At 36.4% G+C, this 27,451-nt stretch overlaps 1 protein-coding gene across 1 annotated transcript in view; it reads right to left on the bottom strand.

Moving 5' to 3' along the window:
- LRRC4C (leucine rich repeat containing 4C) overlaps positions 1-27,451 on the bottom strand; it is a 550,036-nt gene that overhangs the window by 219,623 nt on the left and 302,962 nt on the right. The window contains exon 3 of the mRNA XM_026849665.1: positions 14,692-14,830. The gene's annotated coding sequence lies outside the window, so the exon portion shown is untranslated. The remainder of the gene's footprint in view (positions 1-14,691; positions 14,831-27,451) is intronic.

Below are 27,451 nucleotides of genomic sequence, written 5' to 3'. Positions count from 1 at the left end.
GCACATCTATCTAAATGCCATCCAAGGACTTAAATCCTTGTTCTTATAAGTATGAACAGCCCTGAAGAGATCCTTTCCCTGCTCTCCGGTATGAGTGGATAGAACTGGAAGCATGTCCCTTTCCAAAAGAGAAAAAGCTGCCCTATTAACTCCGGTATAATTAACCGACTGATGCCACTCTCTTCACCGCACAACCTGAGACTTTGGAAGGCATTGTTTGGTAGGCACCTAGGAGCATTTCTAGGCGTTATTTGCTATCACGTGTATGTCTGTGAATAGCAGGGAGGTGCTGTTGACACTTGACACTTTGAGGACATGTGAGACTTGGACTGCCCATCTGCATAGAATGAGATGCGGATCATCTGCCTTGTTCTGCTCCAATCTTTGCCACTCAGTACACTGATATGCATCACACCTGTCCTGTCAAGATCACGAGGGCTGGCTGCTGTTGTAAAATGAACAGCCGGAAAGTTCAGTGCTAGTATTTGCTGCTGTATATCACAGTACTGCTCCCATAGACTCCTATTCATCCTCTCCTGAAGCTAGTGCTAATGCCTTCTTCATTCACCTTTGGTAGGCTGCCACTGCCAACTCCTCCTTAATTCCTGGTTTGCAGATCAGCCAAGCTGACCAGACACAAGCTGGCTGCATGGCATTCAAACCATTTGCACAGGACTCCTCGGTTCCTTGAACGAGACACACCGACATGCAGATTGGCAGTGAACAGAATCAGCTAAATCAGCTATACTGTATCACATAATGTATCGCTCGAGTTCATGATATTGAAATATCAGATTTTTGAAGGTCACTGTTCATGTACATCTTTGTGACATTCAGCCAATTTACCTGAGAAGAACATTTCCTGTCTCACAAGGTTTGATTACACATAGCAATTTTTTTTTCCTTTGGAGTTACCTAGGCTATCAGTACTCAGTATTACCTTTTGGCCCACTAAGATTTGTCTCAGAACTTTATACCGTGATGTGGAAACAATGAAGATTGCCTTTTGGATATCTACAGAGGCTTTCCAGTATCCCATAACAAGGTGACACGATTGAATGTTTGCAAGAGACTGTTAGAACATGCAATGTACTTTGATCTCAAACTGATAGCTTGGGAAATTCCCCACAGTATCACAAGGGCCCTATTCTGTTACACATGACAAAAGTCATTCCTTCACTTGTAAGAATTTTATAACCCCCTATAAATAAGGCATTGAATTCTGGAAATACGAAGTTTCACTTGTGTAAACTGGAATTCTTAATCCCGGTTCACATTATTGTTCTGGATTCTGAAAATGAGACAGACAGAGACACAAATTCCTGTCATACCTATGTAAGGAAAAGCTGTTTCTCCTGCACTTCAGAATAGGTGTGCTTATGTGTTGGTGTAACATTTGTTTTCATTGGTCAGACATACACTTACTCCACTAGATTGGTTCTGCACGGACACAGAGCAGCTGCATGTGGCAGTGACACATGGAGCTCCTCTGTACAAAGAATCTTTTTAGCCTGGGTATCTATGTTTCACTGAACGAAAAAGAGAGGATGTAGAGTTTTGTGTTTTCCCTCACTTTAGACTCCTTATCAGCAGAATAAATCTGTTTGTCAAGTCTGTAGAACTCTTTCCCCTTAACTGTAAAGAAAGAGGATACGGAATTAGAATTCCACATTCGACGAGCCAACTCTGAATTCTCCATCTTTTCTCTGCTAGACGTATTTCTCTCTCTCATCCATGAAGAGTGAATGAGAGTCCTCAGCTTTCAGAGGTACCTACTCCACTTGCTGACAGACACACTCTGTATTGCCCAGATCCTCTAGAAATGGATGCTGGTAGTTACAGATATTAGTTTCCAGTGACCACTCTTCCCCCTAGCTTCTAATATTATCTTCAGATAGTATGAGTAACCCTTAGCTAGACAGCAGAATCCTTTTACTTTTTCACAATATGGGTCCTATGCCTGATATCATCCACCACCAATCTCTCTACATCACTAGATTAACACCTAGCTTCTAGCCATGCCCAATCTTTCTTCATTTTTCGATTTAAATCAGATTTCACTCCCCTACAGTGCATGCTTATATTCAGAAGCATTTAAACCGGCTGAATCAACTTGGCTAATTTCTATTGGGTACCACCTATCTAATTTACCTCACACAGCCATAAAACGAAATAACACTTTATTTTAACTACATAAACAAAAACAAAGAAAAAAAAAAAAAAACAGATCCACAAGCATTAAAACATATTTTCAGTTCAGTTCCTGCAGTGTTCTATAAACAGAAAGGTGTTTTTTTCATATGCTATATGACATTATAAAATTATTTGTTAAAGGGTTTAACAATTTTGTTTCCATGTTAAAGACTTTAGAACTCAATTCGTCTAAGAAATAACTTAACTCTTCTTAGGTCTGCAAAGCTAGCAATTTTAACAACTTGAATCTACAGACTTGAGAAGATATCTATTCTCAGCATGGCTATACATATAGCCATGTGAGGCTTACCAGTTGGTCTTTAGTGCTGTTTTGGTTGATGATTCATTTATTCTGTAGGTAGAAATAAGTATAGCTAATGAGATCACAGAAACCTTCTGACAGCTTTGATGTGAATACAATCCCTATATTAAGAGCAGTGTGTGGAGGAGTAAAGGGGGGGATGTTCTCACTTGTTATTCGAAATAAGTTTGGTGGATCTCAGCACCATGCATAGCAGACTGATGTTCAGAAAAATCACTGTCAACAGTCAAACTAAAACTGGCACCATTCTTGGCAATAGTAGCAAAAATTTAGTGATTAAATGGGCACAGAGAGACCAGAACAGGCCTGCAATGCATTTGCTGAAGTGTCCTGAGAGACTTGATGTCAATCCCATCTACGCAATAAAACTGTTATCAAGTCTACATTTTTAATCACAAATCCTTTTAGTTTTTAAGATGTATGGAGTAAATTTTCAGATGGTTTTAATCTGTGATGCTCTATTTACTTCAGGAAAGCTATGCTAATATTCAGAAATTTTTCAAAACTTCTCATGACATTCCTTAAAAAATATTTGTAGTTGTCTACCACCTAAACTTTTTATTTGCTATGCCAGTTGCATGGTGTTTTTGCCTCAAAGCAGGCAACAGAAAGGATCCCACCAAGCAAATTGAAATGGAAGAGGGTACTGAATTTTTCTTGGGTCACCTGCTGTGGGATTTATTTCACCTGAATTTAGCTATCTGGAAGTCAGACAGCTGGTCTAGACTACCTACCTAGGCAGCCTTTACATTTACTTGGCAAGCACAGGTACCTCTCCAGAGGGCCATTAAATCCATTGTCCTTGTTTTGGCTGGGATAGAGTTTATTTTCTTCCTACTAGCTGATACAGTGCTGTGTTCTGGATTTAGTGTGAGATAATGCTGATAACACAGCGATATTTTAGTTGTTGCCGAGCAGTGCTGATCCCAAGTCAAGGATTTTTCAGTTTCCCATGCTCTGCCAGCGAGGGGGTGCACAAGAAGCTGGGAGGGAGCATGGCCAGGACAGCTGGCCCCAACTAGCCAGAGGGCTATTCCATACCATAGGATGTCACACCCAGTATAGAAACTGGGTGGGGGGGTTGACCGGGAGGGGCCAATGACTGCTCAGGAATCAGTCAGTGGGTGGGGAGCAATTGTGTTGTGCATCACTTGTCTGTCTTGGGTTTTATTTTTCTCTCTCTTTTTGCTATATGCATCTTCATTAAAATTACTATTATAGTTTTTATTATTTTTGTTACAGTTATTATTACTTTTTACTTCCAATATTAAATTATCTCAACCTGCAAGTTTTACTTTTTTTCTGAACTCTCCTCTTCATCCACTGAGTGGCTGCGTGGTGCTTAGCTGCTGGCTGGGGTTAAACCATGCATCCACCTTGAGCCTGTCCACAGAGAGCACCCAGGCAGCAAACCTCTGATGGTGTGGGCACTGCTGAGCAACAAACATGTCTGTGGAAGGAGCTGTGAAGCTAAAATCACAGGACTGCTCAGGAGTCCCATTGCAGCTCTAGGCTGAGCCCCATCACTTAACAAGAAACAGAGGAACCCTCAGAAGCTGTTGCCCTCTTCCACCTATGAACTTCTCTGCTAATGCTAGTATACTGCATACCTCAGAAAACATCTTGCAGCTCTCAGCCTTATGAAAATCTTGGCATTGTAGGTCACAGGATCAGAAAATTTGTGATCTCTGCTATAGAATGAGTTACATTCTTGAAAACATGATTTATGTTACCAATATCTTCAGCTGCAAAATAACAGAGCATCCCTACTACTGCATAGAATGTCCTCCTTCGATCTGAGGTCAAAGGCAGCTAAAGGTACAAAAAGGTATTGCACAGTTTTATGCTCCGCACTCTTCAGGAAAACCCAGTAACAACATGAAAATTTCAATGTGATGCAAACCTTTTGTAAACCAAATAGCATTAAAGCAATGTTCATTCTCAAAGCTGATCACTTTTCCATCTTCCTACAAGGCAGCACTGGGAAAAGGGGAGAATTTTTTTTTTTTTCCCTTGTGTGGAAAATCTAGGAGTTTCTAAAATCATCATTCATTTTTCTTTATCTATACACAGGAACAATAAGTCAAAAATACTTTACATCAGCACCATGAAGCCGGGAGGAAGAAACCTTCTAAGCTCTCTCTGGAATGACAGAAATGGGAATAGGACTGAAGACACCTTGGGCAAATGAAACAGAGAGATTGAGCAGCCCCAGACAAGATGCTTCTAACACTTGTCTTCCCCTTCCTTACATTCGGATGCACTTTGACAGCATGACATCTAAAAGCCATTACCACAGTCTGCACCATGACAAAACTTGCAGTTTTGTTCTCTTCCTCTCATGCTTTGGCTTTTCCTTTAGAACACCCTGATTCTCTATTATTCTAAATATAGGAAGCTTTCACTGTCAATGAATTGCATAAAAAAAATCAGTGAAACTTGATTAAACTTTGCCTGGATAGCTCTGACCTACATTTATGATCAAGAAAATAAAAAAAAAAAAAAAAAAGGCAAAACCCACGGTTTTAGGGAAGTGTAATGGTCTTAAAACTTGCATTCATGTGACTTGCAAAGATGTAAAAGCATTTAGGAAGTACAGTTTTTTTACCAAGCTAAATGTATGAGTTCCATAAAGCCAACCCTTAATTTACATTGAAGTGAAACTCTACTGGAAGGAAGTAGGCTGCTAATTCAGCAAAATCTCTTTCAACAATGAATTAACATGCCTCTGGGTCAAATCTTACTCTTCATTTTTCCTACTTTTCCCAGTTTAGCTCGAGCTGACTGTGCTTTAACCAGTCTGAAAAATATCAAAGAATTCAGTGAAACAAGCTATGAGCAGTATAATTGCCTCCTTGCCCTGCCTCCATTTCTAGCATTTCATGGATTAATGAGGCTTAAGTGGCAGAGGACAAGCAATGCTGCAAGGCTGTTCCTTGCAAATCAGAAGACCTGGTTTGACTGGTCACAACCTGAAGTCAGTGCTGCAAGTAAGGGTCTTCCCCTAAAAAGAAACAAACAAAAAATACAAATCGAACGATTCTTTGAGCTGGCTCTGAATCTGACAACAAATAAACCATTTAGTGGTACACACCATTTTGAACCAAATCTCATTTTCAAAAGCACCAAAGCATTTACTCTGGGCCTAGCAATCCTTCTTACAAACTGAAATCAAGTTTTAGCTGTTGGAAGTTAGTAAGCTTTAGATACAGACATTCCCACAATTTCATGTCTCCTAGTGTAAAAAATATAATAATTCAAAGAGCAAGAGAACTAACAAACAAAAACCACCCTACCCCAATCACAAGCAAATAAGGAAATGGAGAAGATGTTAACAAGCCAGAATTATTTCTTCTAAACGTGCATTTAGAATCAATACCAAAAGAGGAACAATTTTCTTCACGGAAAGAGGAGTTTTACAAACCACAGACTCCACCTGACCTGGCGAAGTGCCTGCACATCAAGAGCTGAACTAAGTCCACACAATCTCTTCACAAATCACATACCTCTGGTGTGAAGGACAGATGACAAGGAGAACAAGGATCTGGATGCTGTATCATCACACGTGAGTGAATACCGTGCTGCATTTGACAAAACCACAGTTAAGTGACTTTCTTCTCATTCTCTCTCCCTTGCTATTTTGCTTTTTTATTGTTTAGTTATATAAAGTGTGCACTTTACTAGATCTATAGCCTTGTATAATTGCTGGAATAATCTCCTGAGTGATCTTCCCAGTCATATTGGCAGTTTTCCAGAAAAAACACTGTAGTAAACATTATGGGTTTAACTTCTCCATTTATTTTTACAAACCTGTTTACAAAGCTAAACTACATACGGCCCAAATCTGTAAGGCTACAAGCATCTGAGAATTTCCTTTTAATGCAACTGCTAAAGAATCTTAGACTCATCTAATGCTATTAACTATTGCTAATACAGAATCCTAATCATACTGAGTCAGAAGTAACTCTTTTGCCAAGGAATAGAAAGAACCAGAATAATAGTAATACTTAAATATAATACAGCCCTGTATTTTGATAGTATCAGGAAATAAAAAATTATATTCTTAGGGTTTCTCAAGTAATCTGGTGATGGATTGCTTAGACATAAAAAGCATGGTGGATTAAAATCTTACATCTGGAATCAGGACGAATAGATTAGTGGATAATGAAATATTCCTATAGAGATCAGTATTTTTGCAGATACACAGAACTCACCGAATCTAATTCAGTAATTTTTTATTTTGTTTTTCAGTTTATTGTTGTTATCTGTCTACTAAAAAACCTGTAATTTTAATGATGCTGATTCCTGTAATGCTAAAATTTATCATAAAACCTGGTCTGAATGGATGGGTGAGTTATACTGGAATATCAACAAACCATATTGACAAATTGGATTTTGAAAGGATTGTATTGACAAGCTTATCTATCATGGAGTCATCAGATTCCCCAAATTAAGGCAGTCTGCACAGTTTATACAAAAATTAAAAATACAAACGTCTGCATCAACAACTGACACTAATTCTGATGCCAGCTATGGTAACAAATTGTTGCCATAGTGCAGGTGCAGATGCGAACTGCATCATGCTAGCTTTTTACAAATACAGATGAACTGGATGGTCGATGCTGAAGAACAAGAACACAACATCATGGCAGACAAACAGCAAGAGGCTACTGGCCTAGAGAAGTGTTGATCTCTGTACACCAACAATTTGCATGCAACAGAAAAACTATTACAGGTACCATGGAAAGAAAACCTGTGAAGAGAGTATTTTATAAAGTCAGCTCTGAAAACATTTGTGAGGAACTCATTGCAAGCATAAAGGTTGGCCTGGGAGAAGAAAATCCCAAGAATCAACTTCATGCTAATAAAAAAAAAAAAAAAAGTATATTTTCAAAACTAGGGGACTATAATTGGTAAGGCAGGGGTAAATATTTTCAAGCACAGACAAGCTGATGTTTAACAGAGAGACAGAATATAGTAACTAAATTCCAAATAAAAGCTAGTATGGCAAATATGTCCAGCATTATCAATCACATGCATTCTTCAATTTTATTTTTTTTTTCTGGAAATCTCTGCATACCACAATCACGAACAGAAACATTCTCATATTTCTTTGTATAAATGCATGTGCTATACATCAATTAATACTTATATTTCTAAAAACAATTAAAGTAAATAAGTTTATAGGTCAATAAATGCTACATTGGCAAATATGGCTATTGAAAATCTGTCTTTCTCCATGTACAGAATAGTTAATGGTCATGCTAACTTCTGCTATACTTTCTTCTGCCTACGTGTCTTAACACTTACCCGGCTGCATCAACAACATGACTTTATTTCCATTCCTACCTTCTGAACATACTCCTAAAAGCTAAGTGCATGCCAGTTGTACATAGAGATAACTTGTTCATAAAAATAACTTTTGCCATATGAACATCTATCATTCAGAACCTGGAGTGATCACCACTGCCATTTAAAAAAAGAAAAAAAAATTACTTCTCGCAATTCTTTATATGAATTGTAAAGAATAATCTAGAAGCAAAAAGATAAGCTTCTGATTACTGGATAGTTCAATCAATCATTTGTTAACACAGAACATTCTTAAATATAAGATAATTTAAAATATACATTCCCAGAAATATATTTTATCTGTAGCACTATTCATATATGAAAAGAAAGGAACTGAACTCCTGAAATTTTAGTGCCTTAGCTTCTATTGGCTTTGAATTTGCAGGAAATAAAGAGTGCTGGAAATCAGATCAACGGCTCAAAAGCATAACCTCCCAAAACTAATACATCCTCCTAGAAGCAACCATTGGCTCAAACTAGGAAGAAGTTCTTTCGCTACTTCACTCAAGCCCTTATATTCCCTGGTCCAAACTGAATCCTTTTTTACAGTTAAAGAAATACATGAGCCTACTGAGGTTTTACTGACCCAATGGGCTCAAAAAAAAAAAAAAAAAATTCCTGATTATTTCTTGGCATTTGGTATCACTTGTGACCTTTATTTTCTGAGAAAGGAGTATTATTACCTCCTTGCACTGTACATTTCCCTCCAGGATATCACCAGCCATATGTCAGCCTTGCTCAGGGGGCTCCCACAGACATCTCAAACAATTCCTCACATACCTCTAATGTTCACTGAAAATTATGTACTATTTATTTTTGTAGTAATTCTTAGGTTTTTTAAAATTAAATGTAGAGTTCTAACATACAGTTAACAGACTCTAATGTATAAAATACAGAGACTTGCTGGTATCAGTAATTTAAGAGTGCTTTAGATAAATCACACACATTAAGCCAGACACGTGAATCAAGACAGTCAAAGATAATATTTTTAAAAACCTTTCTAGCATTGCAACTAATAATTTGATTACATACCATTTTGGGTGATGTTCCTGTGATACTGCACTTAACCATGAACCTCTGATCTTCACTAGTTCCTTGCGCTTTGCTCATTAATTCATATTCACAGTCTATTCTTCTGTCTCATAAGCCACTACAGAGCCTCATATTCTTTGTTTCTTTTCAGTAATCCTTACCCTCTGTCCCATGATGTGGGAAACATTCACTCCCAAATCTCTTAAGTTTTGATACCTTATAATTTTATAGAGTTGGAAATATGAAGCTTTATGGAAAAAAAAAATATATAGACAAAAGAAAAAAGTTATTCAAGTGGTTTATCGAGGACCTAAAATGTTAAAACAACTATATGCAGACAGATAAGAGAAACAATAGTCATAAGACTATTACTTGATGTCTTGCATTCAAAGATTGGGTCTCGTATCATATTTAGGCTGGATCACTGGGCTAACATTTTTCTTGGTTTTTTGAAAGTGTGATGAGAGAGTTGTAAATGAAAGAAATGGGGTGTTATTAAGAATTGTAAGAGTTCTTAATTTATATCAGTGTATTCAGTAGCTTTAACAGTACTGAGAAATGTTATTTGTTCCCTGGCAAATGCAAACTTGAAAGCATTCTCCCATAACATCATGTCATACCCTTCCACAGAGAATTTAAATTGTAGGAGATTTCCAATGCAACATATGATCAACAATGTCACGATGTAGCTTCGTGCGGAAACTACCTGTGGTGGCAGTAGAAAGGGTGAAGAGAAACTCACTTGACTCACAAAGTTGTTTGCTTAGAGAGAAAGGCAATATAGTCCACGCCTTGAAACGGAAGTAGGGTTCATAAACTTCCTATTCCTCAGAGAAGATAAAATACTCAGAGATTTATGCAAAATATTTCAGAGACTGTGGGAAATGAGACAAATGGTTGTCACGTATTTCAACTGGAATTGTGTTCAAATTTTCTCTTGTGGAAATTTCCTCTTTGAGCACACATTAAAAATAAAATCAAGGTTACTTAGAAAATAAGATGGATGAAAAATACTGATGCTTACAAAGTTTCTGTCACTAATAATATTCTTCCAAAAGAATTAATAGTATTTATAAGAAATCCTTTATTCCAACATAATTTTACATATTGAGAAGCATTTCTGCCCTCTTCTAGACACAATTCTTATAGGTACATTTTAAATTTAAGTGTTATGAAGTTCATAATTCAAATACCCTGGAACACTAATCAGAATTCCTCTGCCTTCAGGTTTCATTACAATTCAAATACAGGCCAAGTTTTCTAGGGATTTTCAAACCATATTGAGAAACATGGATTCAGTGGCAAATGACACCTCTGAAAAGGAAGAAAACCAATGTGGAAAAGCTTAAACCACAAATAAATGATGTCCTGTGACCAAGGTAAGATATTACAGTTCTGGTAACACTTCTACTTGCTTGGATCAAGTACTTCAAAGTGTTACTAAGAAAGTGAAAGTTCAAGAGAAGATAATCTTGCGAACATTTCAGTGAAGTGTGCTAGTAAAAGCAGTGAGCTAGTCCTCAAGTAGAAAGCAGCTCCGTCTTTGTGCGGCTGAAGAGTAAGAAGCGGTTGTCACCAGTTACTGGCTTCAAGAGTTCATAATCTGTCAAACTACCTTCACCTGATGACAGTAGGTCAGTTCCTTGAGGACTCACTCTGAGCACTTGCAGCCAGTTCTTCATCATTCACGTAAGGTCACATAAAAACTGCTTAAACCAAAAGGATTTCAGATATTTTTAAATATATTTGCTCTAGCTTTTCAGTTTTGGCATTTGGACTTCTGTCCTTTGCTTTTTTGCTCTCCCCCATTAGTCTCACAGTAATTAGTCTCTCACAGCTTCTAAGTCTGAGAAGTTAGAGTATCAATATTGAAGTTTTTAACATTTCTCACCTCAGAAAAAGAAGATTTTGCTAAAAGAGTCTTTTAAATTTCATTGGTCAGTTAGAAAACCTTTCACAGGAAGGACAGTTTTACGGAAGGTCAGGATATACGCATTTATGATTGCAACACCACCTTTTCAAAGATTTTTCTGAACATCAGTCTTTAAAGCATAGTACATTCATGATCAGTCTGATCCATCTGAGGCATGTTAAAGCCTACATATCTACAATATTTTTTCATTATTTTATTACAGTGGATTTTGAGGATTATACTACCAGGATTACAAAGTCATTAAGTATTGAGCCATTATTTTCAACTGATGTTTTGTATTTAAAGCCTGCAGAAGCTGTAAGCATAGTATCTGCCTTTCACAGAGTGCATTGGTTCTCATCCTGCCCCTTGGGAATAGCTCCAAGGAAATTTTGCTGATGTAGGTGACAAAGTCTGAGAGGACACAGGTTCAACGGGTTCAATTCATTATCCAAACTGAGTATGAAATTTTGAAAATAAATGCTATTGACATACGATCTGTTAGTGGTTCATAACAAGTGTTATTTGGAATGTTTGCCTTCTCTCAAAAAAAGGTTAGTTGTCCAGACTCTGAGATGTAATGCAGAATTTGACCCCTAAGAGTGAAATGCCTAAGGCACATCTATTTATCTTCTTAGATGATGGAAGAGAAAGATATAGCTCAGCCTAAGGGCTTTCTGAGACATGCTTGAATAGATTTGCTCCATTGAAAACAAATTATAGACGTGTCAACTCTTTCAGAAGAGAACTGAATTTTACATGTCTCTTCCTGTTCAAAAGATGTCACAACTTTCAAACCTTCCATTTCCCCGAGTTACACCAGCTGAAGAAGGTATTTTTTGTTGTTAAGATTTTTATGAAAGGATGTGGTTAAAAATCCTTACTGCTAAAGGATGGGTAATGCACCTGAACATTTTTTGCATTAAAAACTGTCATAAACTCCTATTTTTGTTTCCTTTACAACAAAACTTGTCTAAATAATATGATGTTATTTAAAGTTAAACCACTTATGAAAAAAAATGACAACACTGTAACAAGTGTATTTATTGCAGACTACTTTAATTGCTAAAGTTTTGTCCAATTTATGTCCAATATTAGAGAACAAAGTTTTGTTGATCCTGAAAAACCTGCAAACCTACCATTTGAGCTGAAGGGGGAAAAAAGGTTTAACTGATGTAATACATCCCTGCATCACATGACAAGCTGTTGTTGACAGCAGGTAACCACCAAAGCTGCTCTATCACACCCCTCCTCAGCTGGATGGGGAAGAGAAAGTATAACAAAAGGTTCATGGGTAGGGATAAGGACAGGGAGAGATCAGTCACCAATTATCATCACTGGCAAAACACTCAACTCGAGAAAAATTAATTTAATTTATTACCAATTAAATCAGAGCCTGCCTCACCACTGTCTTCAGCTTGGGCTCCAGTGCATGGAGCACCTCCTCCTGCTTTATTGACCTTGGTGTTCGGAGAATTCTTTCACATATTTTCATTTCTCCCTCCTGCCTCTGTTGTGCAGGGTGGTTTTTTTTCCCCCTTCTTAAATATGTTATCACAGAAGCGCTACCACCATCGCTGATGGACTCTGCCTTGGCCACTGGTGGGTCGCTCCTCAAGCCAGCTGCATTGGCTCTGGCGGACATCGGGAAAGCTTCTATCAGCTTCTGGAAGCTTCTCACAGAAACCACTCCTGCAATCTCCCTACTGCAAAAACCTTGCCATGCAAACCCAATACACAAGACGGGGAATTTGTCATATTATTCAGAAGGTAATAGCATGAGTACTTAGATGATATAAACACCATATATGCCATTTGTGCTTCCTCAAGCAATGTAGAAAGGATACATTTCAAGCAGACGTTTATGGAATGTTAATGTTAATTCATTCACACAACAATTCTTTTCTGCACTATAAGGAAGCAATCCTAAAATGTATTCTTAAAAATCTGTCTTGAAGTCTGCGCCTGACAATGGTACTATCTGTACCCAGATACACAATTGGAGGAATTTTATATATTAGACAAAAAAAAAAAAAAAATCCTGATATGACCTGTCAGTGAATAGCATGCAAATAAAACTCCTGAAGCTGTAAAACATATATAAATAAATGAGCAGAATTCCACCCAGAAGGTGGTATACAGATTGGCGATAGGAATTCTCAAAGACAAGTGGCAGTAATAGGATAAATTCCTATAGTACAAAGTTAGTTTTAACACTTTTCTTAAGGGGAAGAGAAACAACGACTAAATATCAAAGCAGACAAGTCTACATCCATCATGTTTTCACATTTATTAGATTTAGAAATTAATTTAGAATTTCTATCTTTCTTCAATTTTCCTCTAAATTAATAATAAACAATACAAATTTATCCAAATTTAACTCATCACCATCTTTGAAAGTTCTCCAATTGTACTGCATCAACAAACCAAAAGCTTCCATAAAACACATCTCAGCAGTCTCCAAAACACGACATTCATCACTGTCCATTAATTTCTCATAGTGTTATCATAGAATATAGTAACATTCTACTATAAGGCATAATAAAAGCTACTCTTCAGTAAAATGATACATTTGAAAAGTACCAAAAAGAAAACAAACTATTCTTTAGAAGAAAATAATGTTCATCCATGATTTATACATATTGCTTCTCTTTGAGGGGGAAAAAAAAAAAAAATTGAAAAAAGCCTGATGTTCTTATAATATCATTATTTCTATTTTTGTCAGTTTTTAATCTGGAAAGCTTTTGTTAAGACCAGGATGGTTGTGGAACTCACAGCCTAAAATAATTATCAATTAATAGCATATTTGCATGTAGGAAAAAAAAATCTCAGAAAACTCTAGTATGAGGAAAAACATAATTAGAAATGGCTCACCACCGAAAGGTTTGGAAATCCATTTAGTTATTTGAAAAGTGAGCGTATCAGAATTCACTTTTCACAACCATGACTGTACAAAGACGCAAAGAAGTGAAAAATCAGACTGATGGCACTGGAAAGTCTTCTGTACCCTAAATTTCTCTCACGACTCAGTGTTCCTCTGCACAAGTACAAAATAGATTGTGCTTGCATCAACATACTCTGATGTTCTAATAAAAGGCTCCACGCTTGCTGTCCCCCACATCCCTTGGACTGCATGCAGACTTTTCTGAATGTTAATGAATAATACTTACAACTTCCTAGATAATATAATCAACTTAAGAATAAAATGTGATCTATTGCTTTGACTATGTTTAAAGATAGTTGCTGTGATTCTGTTACTTCACATAATTTACAAACTCTGGTAGAGTGCCCTGTCTGCTACGGGGATGCCTGAGCTACTGCTATCCTGACATACTATATTTAGGAGTATATTTCTGATACTAACAGGATAAAAAGGAAGGAGGCTGTGCCTTTTAAAATTCAGTCTATGTTGCTCTATGTTCTCTCCCTTTAGCTTAGAGCTCAACAGCATCCATCCTTGGCTTCATTTATGAAGCTGAAAAGTCAGAAAGAAGAAGAGAGCATACAAGTTTTTTCCAAAAGCTTTTTTCATTATTGATGTAACTGGCATCCAGATCCAGAATACACTTTAAGCACAAAGAAACATGACTACAGAACTGACACAGATGAGTCCTAAGAAATCCATTCCTTATAATTTACTTCTGCTACCAATGGAGAGCCTACAGTTACCAATTTAGAAGTCAGTTTGAGATCTGTTCTAAAAAATTGATCACCAATCAACCCTTTATGCAATTTTTTTCTTATACAACCATATGTGGCTAGATGACAAGGTACTGATAAACAGCCAAAAATAAAGTTTGGAAAAAAGATAACAGCAGCAGACCTTAGCAGACACACAATACTAATGAGTGAAAGAAGGGAAAGAAAGTGATTTTCAGTTTACCTGTCTGCAGTAACCCATGGTAAAGTTAATTATCCTTCATGCCAAAGTGTAGAGTAGTTATTTTTCTCAAATGGTATGCCGTATCTTAGGATATTTCCATATTAACAATCTCCACAGCACATTTCTTTTTTCTGGCAACCTGTGTGTTGGGGGGAAAAAAACCCAACATTTTATGATGTGGTGTGTCTCATGCTGACAGAGCAACAGATTATAATGTGCTTTACAATGAGTATATTTAGAAATTTCATTAATAATTATGAAATAAAAGCACTTCTGAAGTATAAGTACTTAAAATTTCTTAGGCAGACCATCTAAACCATACAACTTATAAATATAGAAAATAAAAGAAAATTCATCTGATTTTGCCTAGAAGTTATATTCTGTTTTGCCTATCATTATCAACCATAATAATAATAACATGGAACTTGTTCTTGAGACACCACAGAGTGGGTGGTGTATACTACAGCCATTATCCCATTCACAAGACAAAATATCTGCATACCGTAGTGCCAATCCACATCATCATCCTTTTCTGAACTGCATACACTGAAACGTAGCTAGTTATTTTGTTGTGTTAGGGTTTTTTTTTTCAATGTTTATAACATTTTATAACATTTGGCAAGAGCGGTACATTCAACAATGCCAAATGTACAATGCTAGGGAGCACCTCTGAACTTGGGTATTCTTTGTGCCGAAACTGTCTCTGACACTGTAGAGTTACTTCCTGACAGGAATTAAAAGCCAACTATCCCCATGACATACATAAATCTTCCCTACTAACTGCAGATTTAAACAAATTTTATTATTTTTTTTTTTCCCTAGGACAACCTTTTCATCAGCCTGCTTCTATTGTGGTCCTAAATATGTGTAACAGCCATTAATGGCTATTTACGTATTTTATTAATCTGAAACTACTTCACATTATTCCACTGAAAAACACTAAAATTCTAAGGCAGGTGGGTACTATGTTAACATACATTATTTTTGGACATGATGCAGCTGTTCAAATATCTGGAAAAGTAATTTCTCTTTTGAAGGAAAAGCCATCTGATAGTAAATAATTAGTTGATACCTAATTAATCAGAATATCACAGCTGTATGGTGTCTGACAAGTTCATGCCAGAACCCAAATACTTCTATAGAAAATAAGATTAGTGTAAGTCACTTAAATTCCAGAAAGCTCATTTCTATGCTTGAAGGTAATGTGTGACGGAAACCTCAGGGATAAATATGTGGTTAACATTCCTTTGTAAATAATACTGAGCTTACCTCGAGATATTGTAATATTTGCAGTTTCTCTTTGAATTTCAGAAATTACATCAGTGAACATCGCTAACCGTTGTGCATCATATCTCATCAGCTATATATAATCTGAATAAATGAAAATTTTCTATCTAGTTAATATGCAGTATGGAAATAGAAGGAATATTTTGATCACATCCATCATGTTTTCTCTAAATAGTGATTTTCTACACCGAAGTTATATTATCACCTGCTTTTATTAACTTGTGATCCAGTGGGTTTATTAATTAACTGTAATTAAATTATTCTATTGTCAGCTTCTTGTCTCTGCTGTTTTCTATGTATAGAAAAAAAATAGCTTCAGGATCTAGAAAAGCAGTAAAGCATTATTTAAAATTTAACTGGATGGATCTAATAGTTTCTTACCATCAGTAAGAATTTCCATTTGGACACAGACATTAAAAATAAACATATTCTTCATCAAATTTATAGAATATAAAAATAGAAACATTTCATCTTATAGAACAAAATTGCTATTCTTTAAAGCACAGAAAAAACCTTTATACATACACCTACACAACTGATATATTATTCATCTTCTATAACAAATGAGAATAATCGGGGGACAAAAATAGACACAAGAGACCAAAATGCATCAGACATATTCACAGTCACAGATTATACCACAGTTTCACTATTATATAAGAGAAATCCACAGAGACTACTGCTCTTTTAAAACTTAATCACCAGGATCATTCCAAGAAGTTCCCTGTAGAAAGTGATTTTACTCCCGTGCTGCATGAAGTAAGAATTTGGCCTAATGTTACCATTAAAACTAGGAGAGCCACTCTGCTAAAGGTAGAACAAGAGGTACCTTTCATCTTATAATAATGCTTTACTAAATTTTAAATGAACCTCAAAGAGTTTACTGCCATCAGTATTTTATCCTTCACAAGGATGTTATGAACTACCTCTGGCAGCAGTGCAGGAATGGATCAGACGGCATCCCAGTCTCCAAACCAGATCACATCTTTGCACAAAGACAGCGAACATTATTCTATAATGAGAGAAATAGCTGCCACTTGCTATTAAAAGTGTTCAGGCATAGCTTCAGCAGAAAACTTTCTTAATCTGTCCTCTTTTTTAATGTATGCTGTAGTTTAACCCCAGCCAGTAACTAAGCACCATGCAGTCGCTTGCTTGCTCCTTCCCCATCCCAATGGGATGGGGGAAGAGAATCAGAAAAAAAGGAAAACTCATGGGTTGAGATAAGAACAGTTTAATAACTAACATAATAATAATAAATATTATAATAATAATGATGAAAATGAAGATAATAAAGAGATAGAGACATGAAACCCAAGAAAAGACAAGTGATGCACAACACAATTGCTCACCACCCACTGAGCAGTGATCAGCCCCTCCCAGCCAATTCCCCCCCCCCAGTTTCCATACTGGGCATGATGTCTTCTGGTATGGAATAGCCCTCTGGCTAGTTGGGGCCAGCTGTCCTGACCATGCTCCCTCCCAGCTTCTTGTGCACCCCCTCGCTGGCAGAGCATGGGAAACTGAAAAATCCTTGACTTGGGATCAGCACTGCTCGGCAACAACTAAAACATCGCTGTGTTATCAGCATTATCTCACACTAAATCCAAAACACAGTGCTGTATCAGCTACTAAAAGAAAATTAACTCTGTCCCAGCTAAAACCAAGACAATCTATCACCTAATAATAATCCATCTTTAACAGTACAATAATCCAGGAAATTTCAACAATACCACAGAGTTCAGAGTCACATATGTACTGTATATACTGGTAACTACTATCATCACTCAATTCCTGTTCTGCTTTCAAACACAGTTTAGGGAAAGGATAAAGCAATGGTTACAGATGGGACGGGGACGCTGTCTACTGCAGTTCAGTTTCTAATCCAGCCATGCTTTTAAACTGGGTCACCAAGGTGGTAATGGGTGTTATGCACAGAAAAGCATTGAGCACATGGATTTTATTTTTCAGCCTATGTTTTCTGTCTGTAAAATGGCAATAGTAATTCATCATATAATTTTACTTTATCTTTTCACTTGTGAACAATAGGCAGAATTATTTGTACAATGCATACAGCAGCGATAACAACCTGACACTGATGGTTTTGTAATAAAACAAGTATTACATTATAATAGAGAAACTGCCTGGAGTATAAATACAATTACATATATGATTAATTACTAAATAATTTTCATTCCGGACTTGGGAATCACTGACATAATCTTTGAGGTTGGAAGGGACCTGTGAAGACTATCTAATCCAACCTCCCTTGTTTGACCACCCAAACAGTAAACACTTTCTCCTTAGATTTAAATGGAATTTCCTGTATTTATATTTGTGCTTATTGCCTCTTGTCTTCCCTGAAACCAGGTTTCAATGACATCTATAATACTTTGAGTGTTAAGTGTTTTTAAAGTGAGCATTTAGTTTGCTTGTTTCTCATACTCCTCCTAATGCCATGTCATCCTATTTCCTTCTCACGTTCCTATAACATAATCACCACTGGAGAAAAGATTGGTCTTTTATCCATCAGCAGTGCAGTACTTCCTTCTTGAAACACCTACCACATTCTACTGCATTTCAAGAATCTGTTGGTGTCTCAAAACTTTAAAATCATTTTTGGACACTTTAATTTCAAACTCAGATTGGGCTTTGCTTTCTGATAGTTTGACAGGACATATCACTACTTTCTATTTTCTGCTTTACAAATGTTACGTCTCAATCTTTCCATTGTTTCTACAGAAAAGACTACATGATTAGCAAGGACAAATGCCCTCATCCGTTGCCATTTTGTATTTCAATAAAACTTTATTTTCACAGTCCTAATCATATCCCCCACAGAAATAACAAGGTCAAATTACTTCACATTACAAATGTTTATAAACAAATTAGAAAAAAAATCATGGTATTATTGTTCCCTCATGAGTGGTGACTAAGACTGAATTATTTGGATTTTCCTTCCCTTTGCATAATGCTATGCATGTCTGTGTACTTTTGAAACAAACGTACTCTGCAAGCTCATTTAGTCACCCAAAATTTCCTAAATGACATAAATCATCAGCACCTTCTGCAAGGCAATTTCCTCAGTTTATGATGCCTCTGTGCTGAAAAGAATTGGAGTCCTAAATAGATCAGGTCAAAGTACCACAATGGAGAAGTCTTCATTGGATTTATACTTGGTATTTTTATGGAAATCACTCCATTGTTCCTAAGTCAATAAATCATGCAACTGGTTGGCACAGGCACAGTTGCAGAACATGCTATAAAATGTGCACATATATTTCTCTTAGTTATCGCCTGGGGAAAAAAAACATTAAAATGTTTCCTATACTGTAATTCTGAGTACTTCTAGTACACTCATTGAAGTAAATTCACTCAGCACTCAACTATAATATTTTTTCAAATGTTTTAAATTAAGATTTTTTTCTTTCTTAAGAAAACATTCATGTATCCACACAAAGAAATGTTTTGCATACATGAACCACTATGTAGCTTTTAGAGATATAGTTTCCAGCCATGTAAAACTGATTAATTAAAGAGAGCTCAATAAACCATTTCTTTACCATGGCGTAGGTTATCAGCCAAACATTAGGCACTTTTTTCCAAGGATGTTTTCTTATTCTGTCATTGCTTTAAAATACCCAATTTCTTTTGAGGGGGCAAGGGGGTAGTTCTCCATTCTCAGTGAGAATTTAATTTCCTTCCTGTATGAAATCTCAGGTACAACTCCATTCCTAACAAGATAAAAATGATAGTTAACTTTCACTGCTATGAACAACCCCTTTTCAACTCATTCTCGTATCTGGTGGAGTCATTAACACCAGTGCAGAATGAATGTTATCCAAGTGTACACTGCAAGCAAATAGGAACATTTTATACCTAATTTACATAGGTGTAAAAGATCACATATGTTGCAAGGCAGAGTGGAAGTTTCTATATTTAATTACGGGGATATCAAATTGCAGCCTGGGATGCATTTGCTTCCAAAGGACAACAGCAGCAGGACAGCCTCAACCTCGTAGGAGGAGCCCCATGGTCCAAACAAATGGGAAGGAGCACCACCAGCTGATTCAGAGCGCCGTCTCCGAGGCACAAAAGGTTTCCTCAGAGGAAATCTTTCTCACATCATGTTCAAATCTGTCCCTTGAGCTCCTAAATGTAACAGAAACAGCTTGAGATGCTATGGCTTTGAGACAGACTAGGAAACAGGACAGTGCAGCAGAGCTTTTTACTGGTTGAAAAGCTTTTAAACCGTGTTTTATATATTCATATAGTTTACATGAAATAGCAATGTAAGGACTACTGCTATTTTAAGCCTTTGTGTGAACATTGCTAACTTTAAGACTGCGTTATATTGATTTAAGTCATTTTTAGCTGGCTTAAACTAAATCAAAATATGACATTTTAAAATATGAAAGTCTACACTGGGGTTTACACTGAAAGAACTGAAGATATGAGTTGTTACTGGGTTTCAGTGCAGATTTATATCTGGACCTAAGTCATCTTCATATACTCTGTGACAGATGCTCTTCACTTAGGAAAGGCAATATAGATTAATTCCCTTACCACAAAAAGGGAAAGCAACTTCTGGATGCAGTGAAAAGACACACATAATTATTATTTATATATGCAGAAACAGAAACTATTTTCTACACTGTTATTGACAAATTCAAATGATTTAATTTATCAAGACAGGACAATATTTAGCTTTAAATCAGAATTCATTAAAGTAAAGGTGGCTAAGCCAGAAAGATTTTATATTTATGCTGCTTAAAAAATAAGCTTCATATTTATTCATTAACAAGTACAATCTAAGTCTCATAATTTATTTGTATACACTTAGAATTCACAAGCATTTAAAAATCTTAGCCCATATCTAATTCATGCAGAAAAGAATTATCCTATTATCATCAATATATGGATATGGATAAATGCTATTTAAATAAGTAACATACTACAATCAGATTATCCTGAGTTTATAGGAATTGATATCATATTTTACAAACGTCCTGGAAATAGAATTTGAGGCTCATAGTAGGATGGTGTTGTAAAAAGAATTGTATTATCCCTCCCTTAGAGCAATGTGCGCTCAGAATTAAAGACAAGCCGAAACACGCTCTGCAATTCCTGAATATAAGACAGGTTCCTATCCCCAAGTTAAAAGAAATCATGTTGTCATTATTACTTAGATATGACTGAAATAAAAAACAAAACAAGCGAACAAACAATCCCCCCCCAAATACACCCGTAACTTAAACTTTACAGAAATATATCTTTCTTATTGTTATTTGAATATTTACAGATCTAGTTCTTCATATTTCCTAGTAAAATCAATCTATGTGTACTAAAAGTAGCATTCATCAAGTTTGCGAGAAAACTTCAAAACTTCAGTTTTGATCCAAAAAAAAGGCTTCTAACTTGATAGAGTCAGTATAACTTATCTTCTATATGACCCTTTCACAGGCAGCATTATGCAGAAAGTTGTCATGTGGTTCTGCTTATGCTCAGCACGGTTTTATTTAGTTCATAATATGCAGTTCAGAGCGCCATATCAAGGCACTTCATTCAAATACCACTGTAGGGCATTTCCCACCCCCCAGAGACTCACTTCAATTAGAAGACATTTCTCATATCATAAAAGACCTTTGAATACTTTTGATGAAAGATCCAAGATTTTTTTTTTTCATCACTATTTCTTTATTTCAGCAACACAGCATCACTGTAGGCTACAGATTATGTTAAATGGAAGAGAAAAGCTTGGTTTGTTCCTGAGAACCTACTGGTCTCCCTTCCATCTCCTCTTCCCAGATCCACCCATAATCAGAAACCCCTGAAAGGGGTCAAAACACAAATATGAGTTCCTTTAATAAATTTTTAAATAACTCAAAAAATGAAGTTATGGGACAAACAAAAATAAAGCAAAAATTAACACACAAACCATAAGGACTATAACTACTATAGTAGTAGTGATCTTTTATCAGTCTTCTGCCCTTGAGTTTCCCCACAAGTAAATTATCTCAACAATTTGTCACCTCTTAATCGTGATGTCTTCATGATGTCGATGAACTGAGGATTACACATAGCTGCCCTTGAAAAAATGAACCTGAGGAAAAGGTCAGCATACAGTGCATCGATCCCTGAAGCAGCCAGCAGAAAATGAACACCCATTGACCAAGGAGTGAAATAATGGCTTTGTTGACAATCTCAGTGAAGTTCAGCCTCTGCAACTAAGTACTTAGATAAAAAGATGGAGATATGAAGAAAATAATCTCCCTGTCACCTCTGTTCTCTGCTTTACACAATTATTCCCCCTTCAGTCGCATACATGGCCAGATGGCCACAAACCAAGGATGATACACCACTTGTGATCACAGTAGTTTCTTTGCCCTTCTGGCCACAGATGATATGAAAACACCTTATTCATCAAAATAAAGTTTCTACATTATCAAGTGGTACTATAGCTTATTATAATTATTATTATTACACCCTTCTTCACCTCTTAATTAAATTCAGATGTAGTCAGCAAATCCACAGTGGACTTATGGTCCCAATCTATCTTTATAAATATTGTAAGGTCCTGTGAGTATTAAATAACCACCAGCATGCTAGTTGCACATGACTTTTCTAAACACATATATTGTGTAAGAAGAAAAACAACTGAATACATTACTGCTGGATATAGATTCAAAGCAACAAAGAAAAACAGCATTACAAACACATCCAGAGACTAGATGGAATAAAAGACAAAGATTACTTTATTTCTGTTTAAGTAAACTTAAAGTAGCTTTAAATTTAACCTTGGTAGGGCATTAGAAATTCTATCAATCGCATTAAAATACAACAACTCCGAAAGAAAATAATAGCAGCTTAATTTTATTGGTCATAATAAGGAATGCTGCAGTGACATGGTTTTTATATCACTGCACCAATGAAAAAACACACGTGAAGAGGTGTTTACAACAGTGGAAAACAAGACAGCCCTGTAGAGGGATAAAAAGTTTAACTGCACATTTCCTCTTTCCATAGAGCCTATTAATCGGGAGCATAGGTGTCAGGGATATTCACTGGTGAAGCAGCTGGGCTGTGCAGTCTGCATATCTATACAGGGAGCATTACTCTTTGATGCCAAGAGAGGAGATCATTCTACACTCTTATTTCAGTCTTTACAGGAATTTAAGGAGATCCAGCTGGAAAACAAGAACTAACTTTTTTTTGATAATTATTATGATTTCTGACTTTGATATAGCAAAAGCCAAGCTCTCTGGGAAAAAAAGGGAAAAAAAAAGGAGGGAAGATCAAAGATCTTTATATATTAGTACAGGCATATATATATATATATATATATATATATTTATTAATCTATAACCAAATATCAAAGTTACTCAGAAGTGGGAGCAATGCTCCCAAGAGTTGCAGATCTGGGAATTTTCAGAGTAAATTCAGAAGAAAAAAATAATCCATGATGCAGATACATGAAAAATGTAATACAATGCAATGTAGCCTGAGTGAAGGTACATTATCCATCCCTAACCTGAGAAACATTTTTAGTAAGAAAACACCTGTTTTTTTTCCATATGTATAAAGTCTGTTTGTTTTATCTGTTTTCACTCAAGCACCTGAAAACGGAGAAAATAGGATGACATTTAATGGCACATTCAATGTCTTTCACTCACTGACTCAAAAGGTTTTCAGTTATATAGTTCAGTCCTATAAACTGATTATGGAAAGACTACGTTGAAAAGTTTAATGTCACCAGACAGTTACTGGATAACCAAGACAACATAACCATAATGTATCAGGTAGGAGCATTCCATTTTTAACGTAACTGTACAAAACCTCATGTAGACTTCAGCAAATGACCACGTATGTGCAAAGAATATTGATTCCAGCTGTAGAAGATAACAGAATCATCATCATCAAAAGAACAGAATCCAGTCGTGTAAGAGGGATGGGAAACTGCTAGCAAAACGAAGGGTAAGAGAAGATATGCTTAGATTCTATAAATATATTGGCTGGTTGAAAGTAGAAAGATACAGAGAACATTTAATGTAAAGGACAGTGTCATAAAATCAAACGTGCATACCCTAATGCATTTAAATATAAAACCAGAAGATTACTTCTGAACATTAAAATGGTGAATTTTCTGTAATAACCCTACATTCAGAAAAATGGGGACAACCGTACTTTCTAATCTACAGTCAACTAAATTCAGAGAGTTTTCTTTCTTAAGACAGGCTAAATTGATTTTAAGAAAGGGAATATATGATGTAGCGGTCTTATAGAAGGGGGAATCAGTGTCAATAAAGAGCATTACAACAACAAAATCTTAGTTTTACTGGGTTTTAATCTCTGGTCAGTTGCATTCTCACACTAGGTAGGACTTACCTTGATAGACCATGTTCAGATACTTATACTCCATGAATAATTTCCAGAAATACACATTTCTTCAGTTTGACAATCAGTCACTGGCATAAGTCACTTGACCAAATTCTCTTCATGTTCCATTAAGATGCTCACAGGATTATCTTTAAAAGTACAGCACTCACTTTGGAAATCCAAAATCATTCTGACACTCATTTCCCCTTCAGAATCAAAACAATGTTTATAGTGGTACTTTAGGCACAGTAAAATATAAATGGTCTCAAAACAGCCCGAAATACATAAAAAATGGGAGTTCTCAATTATTCCTACTTGTATGATTATTTACTTCAGTAGCTCCTACCACCAGTCATTCCTCATCACCTCCAGCTTTACTGATGGAGTTGTTCTGAATGGATACGATGATACGCATGCACATTGAGTGGGTGTTGCAATACTTCAGGCATTTTCTTTTACTGATTACCTGACAAACAGTGAAAGTTAAACACAGAAATATATTCTTACTAGATTTTATTCACTGAGGCTTTGTTTTCTCTTTATTTTCTTCTAAATGTTTCAAAATAGCATTGCAGGTGAACTATATTAGCAATTCCACCACATCGTAAAAAGGACATGAATATTAATGTTCTCCAGAACAATAAATTGGCTGAAGGAGAAAACAGAACCGGGTTTGGAAACATATTCAGATCCAGATTCAAAGTTCAGTGAACGATAAATACACATATGACACAGTGTCAGCATTCAAAGACAGCGCTTCATGATCTATCCACCTAAATGTTTCCGCTCAGATAAGATTATGAAAACTGTGTTAGTAATTTCTCAGAGACAACAAGCAGATAGAGACAAAGCTGCGATTTCCTTTCCTCGCAACAGAAGTATTCTATGTTTCATCTCAGGGTTTCACTTTATTGACTTTGCAAAAGTAAACACCTACCACTGTCTGAATCCGGTACCCAAAGGAAACAACACTGTTGATTTATATAATTGTGTAGCATGTTCAATATATTTCCTTATTCTTGTGTGTGCTAGCACTCTGCTTTCATTACTGTGCTGCATATTAAACTTTTCCATATTTTCATTAAGTGTCCCAGGCATCTTCAACAGGTTCCAGTTAACTTGGGATCTGACAATGTGTATCAACATACTCTGCTCCCTCTCATGATCAATATGAGTGGTAATTTTAATTAATGGAAATTAAGATTTTAGTGATATGTAATGACTATTTATATTTGTATCACTTCATTGGCCCTTCACTCAGACCATCACCTGACTAGCCAAAAATCCAGTTTAAGAGAGCTGGATGCATGGAAGCTGACCATTCATCACAAAGTCTGGAAAATTTACAGACACAGTTGAACTCTCCAGAGTGATAATTTGAACTATTTAACCAACACATTACCAAGTGTATTAATGAACTGTTTACTACATTATTATCAACTGATACTTTCTTAACAGTTCAGTGTTTCACCAATTATTAGGCCTAGCATAGAGGACACAGGCAGCATAAAGATAAACCAATAACCAAACTGTACTTGACACAAAAGGGTCAGTACATGGGTGAGCACTGGGGGGTACAAACAAATCAGATTATACATAATCAACATCAATCCCACTGACCCCAACAACACTACACAACCAACAATGGGTGGAATAAATGGTGACATGCAGTCTCCCATAGAAGGGATAGGAGACAACTGAATCAACAAGCCAAATATATAAGACCAAGGAATCCACACACTTAATCTCTACACAGCCCACATTTACAAAGGCCAGCCCTGACTGGAGCCCAGTCCCAGGGAGTCAGGAGGTCCTTCCCAAACAGGGAACTCCACACAGGGCATCCCCCTCACAGACAGACACTACCCCTCCTGCAATGGTCCCAGCTTTTATCCCTCAGTGGGACACCTGACCCTTGTTCACTTAATGCAGACACCTGGGGCTCCTTTACCCAATGGCTCTGTCTGCTAGGCCGGCACCACCCTGGGGGGAAGCCTAAAGGTAAACTCACCCCCACTTTGTGAAGGGCTGTGGGAATCACCCATATGTCAACCTTAATTTGGGGCTTGGGGTTGAAACCCCAGCATTTCAGTCAGTTACTGTATAGGCTACATGGCAAGATGAACACATAAGCAAGACAGTGAAGATTGATCAGTTATCCTAAGAAACAGAAACAGTAGGTCTGAGGAGAATGTACTGGCTTTCCACCAGTTATCCCATCATTATCAGATACTAATAAGCATCAAATCCACTCACCCACAGAAGACTTTCTAAAAAAACTTGTGTTAGAGAAACATGTACATGACAAGAAATATAAAATGTAACTTCTAATGTATTTTCTATTATTTTTTTATACCTCATTTGGTGAACAAATTCCCCAGGTCAAATTAAAACACACCTATTCAGCTAAATGAAAAATAACTCACTTTTAAGCATTAATGAGATTTAACCCAAAAGCATATTAACACTGTCAAACATCTCCACTCCTCAGACCTTGATTTCTTTACCTATATGGCACCTGTGTCTTGGTTAAATAAAACACTGGAAAGAATTTTCTGAAGCAGGTTTCCTAAAAACATAGTATATTCAGTTTCTGAAATTTTATATTAAGTGCCACGGGCAAAAGAAGAGTAGTGATGAAGTGTCTCAAGACTCTTCATGTCATGGATGAATACAGGGAAATAATAATGTGAACAAGAATGATAGGATGGCAAAGTCTGTACTCCTCCAAGGTGTAAGAAAGACAGGCTGAGGGGTCAGAAAGCCCTGGTATGTCAAGACTTGCTGAATTACAGTTTTACCACTGCCCCAACATATACTGGGACAACAGCCTCTGGCAACAGTTGCATTATGAGGCCACCATTTCCAGTTATTTTACAGAAAAAAAGAAAAAAAACAGCAGCAATAACAAAAACATCTCTTTGCAATACAGAGATTAAAGGTAAAAAATAACCAGGATCAGATGTGTTATTTATATATCGTAACCTTGTCTGGGTAAAACTAACATCTTGTAGATAAGAATTATTAAGATTCAAATGACAAAATCTAATTGCATGTTTGTTTTTCCTCCTAAAGAAAAAAGCAGCAAAAACTGGGG

Source organism: Athene cunicularia, assembly GCF_003259725.1.
Source record: "Athene cunicularia isolate RWA chromosome 5 unlocalized genomic scaffold, athCun1 chr5_part1, whole genome shotgun sequence".
NCBI classification, from domain to species: Eukaryota; Metazoa; Chordata; class Aves; order Strigiformes; family Strigidae; genus Athene; species Athene cunicularia.
The sequence above is the reverse complement of the archived record's forward strand: the minus strand, read 5'-3'. Positions and strand labels throughout refer to the sequence as shown.